This window comes from Bombus vancouverensis, unplaced genomic scaffold (genome assembly GCF_051014615.1).
Source record: "Bombus vancouverensis nearcticus unplaced genomic scaffold, iyBomVanc1_principal scaffold0078, whole genome shotgun sequence".
Lineage (NCBI taxonomy): Eukaryota > Metazoa > Arthropoda > Insecta > Hymenoptera > Apidae > Bombus > Bombus vancouverensis.
In genome coordinates this window covers 20,001-30,000 of record NW_027468969.1, presented here as the reverse complement: position 1 = coordinate 30,000, position 10,000 = coordinate 20,001, and the positions used below count along the sequence as shown (strand labels likewise).

The following is a 10,000-nucleotide window of genomic DNA, read 5'->3' as shown; positions in this document are numbered from 1 at the left end:
ATGACCGGGACGTTGGAACTTAGAATTTTTTCGCACCGCCACGAAAGTACCGAAAGTTCAACTCGAAATAACTCGAGAAAAAGCGTTATAAGGTATCGAAATTATCAGCGAAATCGTTATGTTTCGACGAAATCTAGTCGAAAGTAGCGATTTCACTTTATTTTTTTAAAAAATTTCATCCACCGGACCAACATGACCGGGACGTTGGAACTTAGAATTTTTTCGCACCGCCACGAAAGTACCGAAAGTTCAACTCGAAATAACTCGAGAAAAAGCGTTATAAGGTATCGAAATTATCAGTGAAATCGTTATGTTTCGACGAAATCTAGTCGAACGTTACGATTTCACTTTATTTTTTTAAAAAATTTCATCCACCGGACCAACATGACCGGGACGTTGGAACTTAGAATTTTTTCGCACCGCCACGAAAGTACCGAAAGTTCAACTCGAAATAACTCGAGAAAAAGCGTTATAAGGTATCGAAATTATCAGTGAAATCGTTATGTTTCGACGAAATCTAGTCGAAAGTAGCGATTTCACTTTATTTTTTTAAAAAATTTCATCCACCGGACCAACATGACCGGGACGTTGGAACTTAGAATTTTTTCGCACCGCCACGAAAGTACCGAAAGTTCAACTCGAAATAACTCGAGAAAAAGCGTTATAAGGTATCGAAATTATCAGCGAAATCGTTATGTTTCGACGAAATCTAGTCGAAAGTAGCGATTTCACTTTATTTTTTTAAAAAATTTCATCCACCGGACCAACATGACCGGGACGTTGGAACTTAGAATTTTTTCGCACCGCCACGAAAGTACCGAAAGTTCAACTCGAAATAACTCGAGAAAAAGCGTTATAAGGTATCGAAATTATCAGCGAAATCGTTATGTTTCGACGAAATCTAGTCGAAAGTAGCGATTTCACTTTATTTTTTTAAAAAATTTCATCCACCGGACCAACATGACCGGGACGTTGGAACTTAGAATTTTTTCGCACCGCCACGAAAGTACCGAAAGTTCAACTCGAAATAACTCGAGAAAAAGCGTTATAAGGTATCGAAATTATCAGTGAAATCGTTATGTTTCGACGAAATCTAGTCGAACGTTACGATTTCACTTTATTTTTTTAAAAAATTTCATCCGCCGGACCAACATGACTGGGACGTTGGAACTTTGAATTTTTTCGCCCCGTTACGAAAAGGCCGAAAGTTCCCCTCGAAATAACTCGTTAAAAAGTGTTACGAGGTACGGATGTTTTTACATAAATCGTTATAACTCGATAAAATACGTCGGGATTAAGCGTTTATATCGTCGGCAGACGGATATAAAAACGTTCGGACCGATACGACCGGTCGTTGGAACATAGAAAAATTCCGAGCCGGTACGTTGGGACTTGGAAAAATGCCGAGTGCGAAAAAGTTTTTTCGAGTTTACTCGGTTAAAAGCGTTACAAGGTATGAATTTTTTTGCATAAATCGACGTAACACGACAAAATACGTCGGGATTAATGGTTTATTTCCGTCCGAGAACGATTTTTAAAAACGGACCTATGCGGCCGGTCGTTCGAACTTGGAAAATTTTCGGACCGAACACTCTTTTCGAGTTAATTCGTTAAAAAGCGTTACGAGGTACGAATATTTTTACATAAATCGTTATAACTCGATAAAATACGTCGGGATTAAGCGTTTATATCGTCGGCAGACGGATATAAAAACGTTCGGACCGACACGACCGGTCGTTGGAACATAGAAAAATTCCGAGCCGGTACGTTGGGACTTAGAAAAATTCCGAGTGCGAAAAAGTTTTTTCGAGTTTATTCGTTAAAAAGCGTTATAAGGTATAAATTTTTTTACGGGAATCGTTATATCTCTATTAAATACGTCGGGATTAAACATTTTGATCGATTTTTTCAAAAAATTAGCGTTCGCCGAACTGACACGACTGGGATATTTTTCTAATTTTTTCGTTAATTAACGTTACAAGGTATATATTTTTTTGCATATTTCTACTTATTTTAACGTATTGTAATTGATTATAAACTTGTTTGTTTTCCGTATTCGATAAAAGAGTATGTTTACTGATGCAATTTTTCGGTGAAAAAAAAAATTAATTTTTTGGTAAAAATGCATTTTTATTATGTTAATAAAACGTCTGGTAATGTATTTCGATGGTTGGATATTGGCTTTGTGTAGTAGTGATCGAGCGTTCGCGAGACTAAGTTCCAGCGTCCCTTCCGAACGGTACGTTGCTACGGAGGTTTTGCACCGTAAGCGCGCGGCCGCTAGCCCGGCCGGCGCCGGCCTTCCGGCTGGCGCTTTCGTATCTATAAGAGAGACGTCGAGCCGGACGGTTCGGTCGGAGCAGCGTTGAGCGCGTGGCTATTCTACGGCCTCGGTTGAGAATTCAGTCACCGCTCCTCGAGTCTTAGTGTATTTTACGCTATTTCTCGACTGTTCCTCCGTTCTCGTACTGGTTTTTTCTCTACACTGCTGCGCCGCGGGTCGCTGTCCTGGACGTAATGACCAAATATCGTGGCAAGGTTCCCCTGAGTCGGGAAGCTGGTGACCTGTGTGTACGTATTCTAACAAAAGTTGTTAGATGCGTGTGTGCTTGTACTAACTGAGTATCGATTCACTCAAGGGATTATAACCGTCTGCTTTCTATAACAACTTCTGCTTTCGCAGAAGTATTCGACGGGCCGGTAGAGCGTACTATCTTTGCGTAGTATGTCTTCTACCGAGAATGTTCTACCGAAAAGGAAGAATATTCTTACGGTATGTCCAGCGCGACGCACTGGGATACGCGCTTGTTCGTTCAGCGTGAGGTGTGTATACGTGCTTTACCGCTAAGATATTCTAAGAGTTGAGAGAGGAGGAGAGATATAAGTCTTTTTACACGAAGACAGCATTATAGAATGTTCCTTTAGAAGTATGATTCTTAAACATTTTATATAATACTATGAGAGAGAGAGAGGAGAAGTTGAGAATTACAAAGTGGCTGCGAGCGGCGTTCGAAGATTATTACTGAACTATGGGTGTATCTCGAACGTCGCTAAGAGATATATTTTATAATATATCTATCTTAAGAACGAAAAGTCTCGTCGTACGGTGCTTACGTCCCACCTACGACACGAAGAGAACTTAAACGAAATTTATAAGAATTGTTATACGAATAAGATCCCTGGTTGATCCTGCCAGTAGTCATATGCTTGTCTCAAAGATTAAGCCATGCATGTCTCAGTACATGCCGCATTAAGGTGAAACCGCGAATGGCTCATTAAATCAGTTATGGTTTCTTAGATCATACCTACATTTACTTGGATAACTGTGGTAATTCTAGAGCTAATACATGCAAACAGATTCCGACCAGAGATGGTAGGAATGCTTTTATTAGATCAAAACCAATCGGTGGCGGATGGCTCGTCTGTCCGTCCATCGTTTGTTTTGGTGACTCTGAATAACTTTGTGCTGATCGCATGGTCGTCTAGCACCGGCGACGCATCTTTCAAATGTCTGCCTTATCAACTGTCGATGGTAGGTTCTGCGCCTACCATGGTTGTAACGGGTAACGGGGAATCAGGGTTCGATTCCGGAGAGGGAGCCTGAGAAACAGCTACCACATCCAAGGAAGGCAGCAGGCGCGCAAATTACCCACTCCCGGCACGGGGAGGTAGTGACGAAAAATAACGATACGGGACTCATCCGAGGCCCCGTAATCGGAATGAGTACACTTTAAATCCTTTAACGAGGACCAATTGGAGGGCAAGTCTGGTGCCAGCAGCCGCGGTAATTCCAGCTCCAATAGCGTATATTAAAGTTGTTGCGGTTAAAAAGCTCGTAGTTGAATCTGTGTGTCACAGTGTCGGTTCACCGCTCGCGGTGTTTAACTGGCATTATGTGGTACGTCCTATCGGTGGGCTTAGCTCCTCGCGGGCGGTCCAACTAATATCCCATCGCGGTGCTCTTCACTGAGTGTCGAGGTGGGCCGATACGTTTACTTTGAACAAATTAGAGTGCTTAAAGCAGGCTACCTTCGCCTGAATACTGTGTGCATGGAATAATGGAATAGGACCTCGGTTCTATTTTGTTGGTTTTCGGAGCCCCGAGGTAATGATTAATAGGGACAGATGGGGGCATTCGTATTGCGACGTTAGAGGTGAAATTCTTGGATCGTCGCAAGACGGACAGAAGCGAAAGCATTTGCCAAAAATGTTTTCATTAATCAAGAACGAAAGTTAGAGGTTCGAAGGCGATCAGATACCGCCCTAGTTCTAACCATAAACGATGCCAGCCAGCGATCCGCCGAAGTTCCTCCGATGACTCGGCGGGCAGCTTCCGGGAAACCAAAGCTTTTGGGTTCCGGGGGAAGTATGGTTGCAAAGCTGAAACTTAAAGGAATTGACGGAAGGGCACCACCAGGAGTGGAGCCTGCGGCTTAATTTGACTCAACACGGGAAACCTCACCAGGCCCGGACACCGGAAGGATTGACAGATTGATAGCTCTTTCTTGATTCGGTGGGTGGTGGTGCATGGCCGTTCTTAGTTGGTGGAGCGATTTGTCTGGTTAATTCCGATAACGAACGAGACTCTAGCCTGCTAAATAGACGTAACTTATGGTATCTCGAAGGCCCCCGGCTTCGGTCGGTGGGTTTTTACTACCAACGTACAAACAAATCTTCTTAGAGGAACAGGCGGCTTCTAGCCGCACGAGATTGAGCAATAACAGGTCTGTGATGCCCTTAGATGTTCTGGGCCGCACGCGCGCTACACTGAAGGAATCAGCGTGTTTTCCCTGGCCGAAAGGCCCGGGTAACCCGCTGAACCTCCTTCGTGCTAGGGATTGGGGCTTGCAATTATTCCCCATGAACGAGGAATTCCCAGTAAGCGCGAGTCATAAGCTCGCGTTGATTACGTCCCTGCCCTTTGTACACACCGCCCGTCGCTACTACCGATTGAATGATTTAGTGAGGTCTTCGGACTGGTGCGCGGCCAATGTGATAAGCATTGCCGATGTTACCGGGAAGATGACCAAACTTGATCATTTAGAGGAAGTAAAAGTCGTAACAAGGTTTCCGTAGGTGAACCTGCGGAAGGATCATTAACGATACGATACCAAAAGAATTTGACTTGAACACATATAAAAACTATGAAATATATATCAATGGTCGGTAAGGAGCTGTACTCCTCCTGTATCGACGAAAGTATATACGACGTATTAACAAGCTATATACTTTAACAAACGAAAACGCCAGGGAGCTTGGCAACCTCCGTTGGCACGAATAGTAATATTCTTAAGGAGGAGACGACCCTCCAGCTACGGAATTATACGAAGAGAAGGTGGCACTCTCTCTCGATCATCGGGATGAAGAGATATGTATAAGTATAAAAACGAAATGCGAATGAAACTTATTCGAGGCGCCTGCGTGAGGTCGTAAACAGAAAGACCCGCCGTCTCCGAATAAAACATATATATATATGAAATTCTAATAAAAGGGAACTCTAGCTTCGAAAGAGCCAACAAAAGTTAAGGCTCGATATCAAACGAAAAAAATTACGATGGAAACCACGTGTAAAGAGAAATGCAGTCGTGGCGCCTGCGAGAGGCCGTACACAGAAAGACCCGCCGTCACGATCTCGTATTTCGTATTTGCATCGTGGAAACCGTACGAACGAATATAAAAGTCCATGCAAACTAATAAGAAAATCTCTAAAGTGCCTCGTGTCGGAGAGATCATGCTCGCCTATTCTCTTCTATGTTTCGTGGTCTGTGTTGCGTTTGTTCTCCTCCTAGCAACGGGACATATCGAAGACTCCTCTTTGGGATCGAACGAAGCGTCTAGAACGAGTCGACGAGAGCGAAAGAACTTGTAGCGAGTCGCGCAGAGCGAAAGGATACCGATATACATCTTCGAAGGTTCTCTTCGAAGATCCATGGATACCTTCTGCGTCGACTTCTCTCGTCTCTTTCATCGAAACTCTCGTCGTTCTCGAAACGTGCTTCCTACCCACAGGGCGTGTGCTCTTCGTGTGTCGTTTCGTTCGAAATAACGAAACCACGTGTAACATACTCGTGGATCGGGTAACCTAGAACGAAGACGCATCGCGTGGATGTTGGCCCGCTATGCGACGATGACCGATGATGATGATGATACGATGTCGATGTCGATGTCGATGTCGATGTCGACGACGACGACGACGATGAAGACGATGTGTAGCAACGATTCGTAACTAGTGTAGCCGAAGTTCGTTCAGAGGGGAATGCCGCCGGCTTCGAAGCCTCGATGTCGTGAGTCGGACACCCGTGCCGTCGCTAGAGTTTTTCAAACTCTGCTTCTGGATATTGGGACGAAAGACCGCTCGAGGACGACGACAGCCGTGCGTGCGTATCCCATCGAATTTTTTTACACCACCTGAACGAGACTAAAGTTTCGTCTAGTTGATCGTCTACCGTCGCATAATGTATATTATATACCGTTCAGAGGGGACCGGCTGTCTATCCTCGTTGTCGTGAGTCGGACACCCGTGCCGTCGCTAGAGTTTTTCAAACTCTGCTTCTGGATATTGGGACGAAAGACCGCGCGAGGACGACGGATTCGAGTTCCATCGAATTTTTGATGTACACACTACCTGAACGAGACTTAAAGTTTCATATAATATACCGTTCAGAGGGGACCGGCTGTCTTTCCTCGTTGTCGTGAGTCGGACACCCGTGCCGTCGCTAGAGTTTTTCAAACTCTGCTTCTGGATATTGGGACGAAAGACCGCGCGAGGACGACGGATGCGAGTTCCATCGAATTTTTGATGTACACACTACCTGAACGAGACTTAGTTTCATCCAGTTTGTCGTCTATCATCGCATATATATAATATACCGTTCAGAGGGGACCGGCTGTCTATCCTCGTTGTCGTGAGTCGGACACCCGTGCCGTCGCTAGAGTTTTTCAAACTCTGCTTCTGGATGTTGGGACGAAAGACCGCGCGAGGACGATGGATGAGAGTCCCATCGAATTTTTGATTTACAAGACACACACACTACCTGAACGAGACTAAAGTTTCATCGAGTTTATCGTCGTCGCATAACCCGTTCGGAGGGAACCGGCTGTCTATCCTCGTTGTCGTGAGTCGGACACCCGTGCCGTCGCTAGAGCTTTTCAAACTCTGCTTCTGGATGTTGGGACGAAAGACCGCGCGAGGACGATGGCTGCGAGTACCATCGAATTTTTGTTTTTTTTTTTTAAAAAAAACATCACCCGAACGGAGATGTGTTCTATCTTTCGTCGATTTTTCATGCTTTCAGTCGTCGCGTGGTCGCCATCCGTTCGGAGGGGATCGCCGGCTTCGAAACCTCGATGTCGTGAGTCGGACACCCGTGCCGTCGCTAGAGTTTTTCAAACTCTGCTTCTGGATATTGGGACGAAAGACCGCTCGAGGCGGACGGCCGCGCAAATCCCATCGAATCTTTACTATCACCCGAACGATGGAGAGATGCACGCGCGCTGTTTCTTGAATAATTGGACGAGAGAGTAGAATCAAACACATATAAAACATGGGCTAGCCACCGTCCTTACTCGTTCGCGAGATCGTGTGCTGTACAGAGGATTCAGAATCGGGTGTATATATCCCCGTCGTTTCCTGACGAACGGAGCTTCGATCTCGATGGTTGTTATATATCATAATGTACTTTACGCCCGGCCGGCGAACGCGCGTATCTTCGCGCGTTCGTCGGTTTCTTTTTTTTCGAACGTTTTTGTGTCGTCAATCCTATGGCGACTTCTGCGCGTTCGATTCCCGTTGGTCGAACGTGACGGAACTCGGCTTCGCTAGAACCGAGAAGAGTACATTTGAGTATTGAACTGTTGCAAAATTTATAAAAGATTACCCTGAACGGTGGATCACTTGGCTCGTGGGTCGATGAAGAACGCAGCTAATTGCGCGTCAACGTGTGAACTGCAGGACACATGAACATCGACATTTCGAACGCACATTGCGGTCCACGGATACAATTCCTGGACCACGCCTGGCTGAGGGTTGCTCACGTAAACCTAAGACTGCTTGCGTTGCGTATCGTTACTCTCCGTATCTGTCTCTCTCTGTCCCTTCTTGCCTTAACAACCCGCCGTCGTTCTTTATATAAGAGAACGTTTCAGAGTCGGACGAAGGTACAAGAACGAGGATACGAATAAGAGCGGACGGAGAGAACATACGCGACGTACGAGCGATTGTTGGACGCTCGTCGGCGTTCGTCGCGGTCGTGCAGAGACCGTGCAAGTCGTACGCATGCTCGATATATAATCTATCGTGTTCACGGGAGACTACGAAACTCTACCTCTGTCTCTCTCTGTCCCTTCTTGCCTTGACAACCCGCCGTCGTTCTTCTTAAAAACTGTAAGAGAACGTTTCCGAGTCGGACGAAGGTATACGAAGGGATACGAATAAGAGCGGAGAGAACCGTCACGGACCTGCGTGAGTGCTCGCGGCGTCGTGAGTCGTCCTTACGAGGGCGACCGCCCGCTTATGCACCGCTTCGTGTATCGGTTATCGAACGTATATACTCGTAGTGTTCTCCTCGTGACCGATTTTTTTTTCATATCAGGCGATATATGCTACGTTTGCCGGTGTTCGACGCACGAAGGTCCGCGCCCCCGACGTCGTCTTAAACGAATATTATATTTGGCGAGACTGAGAGAGAAAGCAAATATGGGAACTCGGTCGAGAGAGGAGAGAAGAGAGAACCAAAAACCTAAACTCGATGGCGTGCGAAACTTTGCCATAATCTACCGTCTTTTCTCAAGACTCTCGTACAGCCCCAGGGATCGAATGCCCACTCCGTCTCTTCGCGAAAGCGACTGACAACAACGAGGACCGTCGCATCGATGGGTCGTCGTTGCGTTTTACACGCTCTGTGCTTTTTTACAAGCTCCGAAAGTATCAGCCGTAGATCCGGGAACGCACGCGCGAGATTTCTTCGAACGCTCTGACGACTTAGGGAGGTATGATCCCCAGCGTCGCGCGGAGATCGGAGAGTACACGTACTCGTATCGGGACGAATTTTCCCCGTCGTCGTGTATCTCACTGCCCGCGCGCCTGGCCCCCCAAAGCCACGTTCGTCGGAAATCTTACATATTTGTAATGCGTGTGCGAACTAGCGTGTGTCTAAGATCGGCTATACACGGGTGCCGCTGTACTACAAGCTCGAGGTGTTTTGCGCAGCGTTTCTGTACCCGAGGAAGATGCGCATGTGAGTCCGTTACGAAGTTGTTCGTACGGTCGTCGTCGGAGAGATCGTAGACGAGGAAGAAGACGATCCCCTTTGGCGAGGCTCGAGAAAAAACTTTGAGAGAGACGAGGTATACACGCGAGTACGACTATGTCGTGCGCGCGTGTGATTTTTTTTTATGGCAATTCGGTGCTTCGAGAATAGAGAAAAGAGAGTGTTGGTCATCCCATGCCTCTTCGTCGTCTATCGCTGGACCGCGCATCCTAACGTCGCGCCGGTCGTCCAGTCCCCGAACACACACACCCGACGGTACGTCTCGCTCGCTTTTTCACTTGCGTGAGTTCCCGTACCGGGAACCGCTGGAATCGTCGAGAGAAGAGAAACGGCTGTAGGAGAAAAAGAGGACGGACGTTAAAAACCGGACGATCGTTACACGGATGTCTTGCGTGAGTCTTAGCTCGAACATGATACGACGAACGAAGTTTGGCACTTTGGCGAGATGCATAAAACGCTCGTACATACATATATATATATATTGTATATCGAATAGAGAGTGTTCTCCTTCTATTCGATTTTTTTTTTCTCTTTGAGGCGATTTTCGCATAGAGAAATACACACACCACCTTCTCTCGCGCCGAATCTTTCCGAGCTTTCGTTTTCTGCGAGTCTACGCAAAACACGACACGAACGAATTTTCGTTTCGCGTCGTGACGTTGAAGCGACCTCAGAGTAGGCGAGATCACCCGCTGAATTTAAGCATATTACTAAGCGGAGGAAAAGAAACT

The 10,000-nt window shown here is 46.3% G+C and overlaps 2 non-coding genes and 1 pseudogene across 2 annotated transcripts; all 3 read left to right on the top strand.

Annotated features, from left to right (window-relative positions):
* Positions 1-3,176: 3,176 nt before the first annotated feature.
* On the top strand, positions 3,177-5,099 carry LOC143305055 (small subunit ribosomal RNA). Its single transcript, XR_013061734.1, has one exon. It is a non-coding gene; the product is annotated as a small subunit ribosomal RNA (ribosomal RNA).
* Positions 5,100-7,874: 2,775 nt separating this feature from the next.
* LOC143305050 (5.8S ribosomal RNA) lies at positions 7,875-8,029 on the top strand. The gene has a single exon (XR_013061729.1). It is a non-coding gene; the product is annotated as a 5.8S ribosomal RNA (ribosomal RNA).
* A 1,905-nt stretch (positions 8,030-9,934) lies between these two features.
* The window catches only part of LOC143305070 (large subunit ribosomal RNA), a 2,945-nt pseudogene continuing 2,879 nt past the window's right edge, over positions 9,935-10,000 (top strand).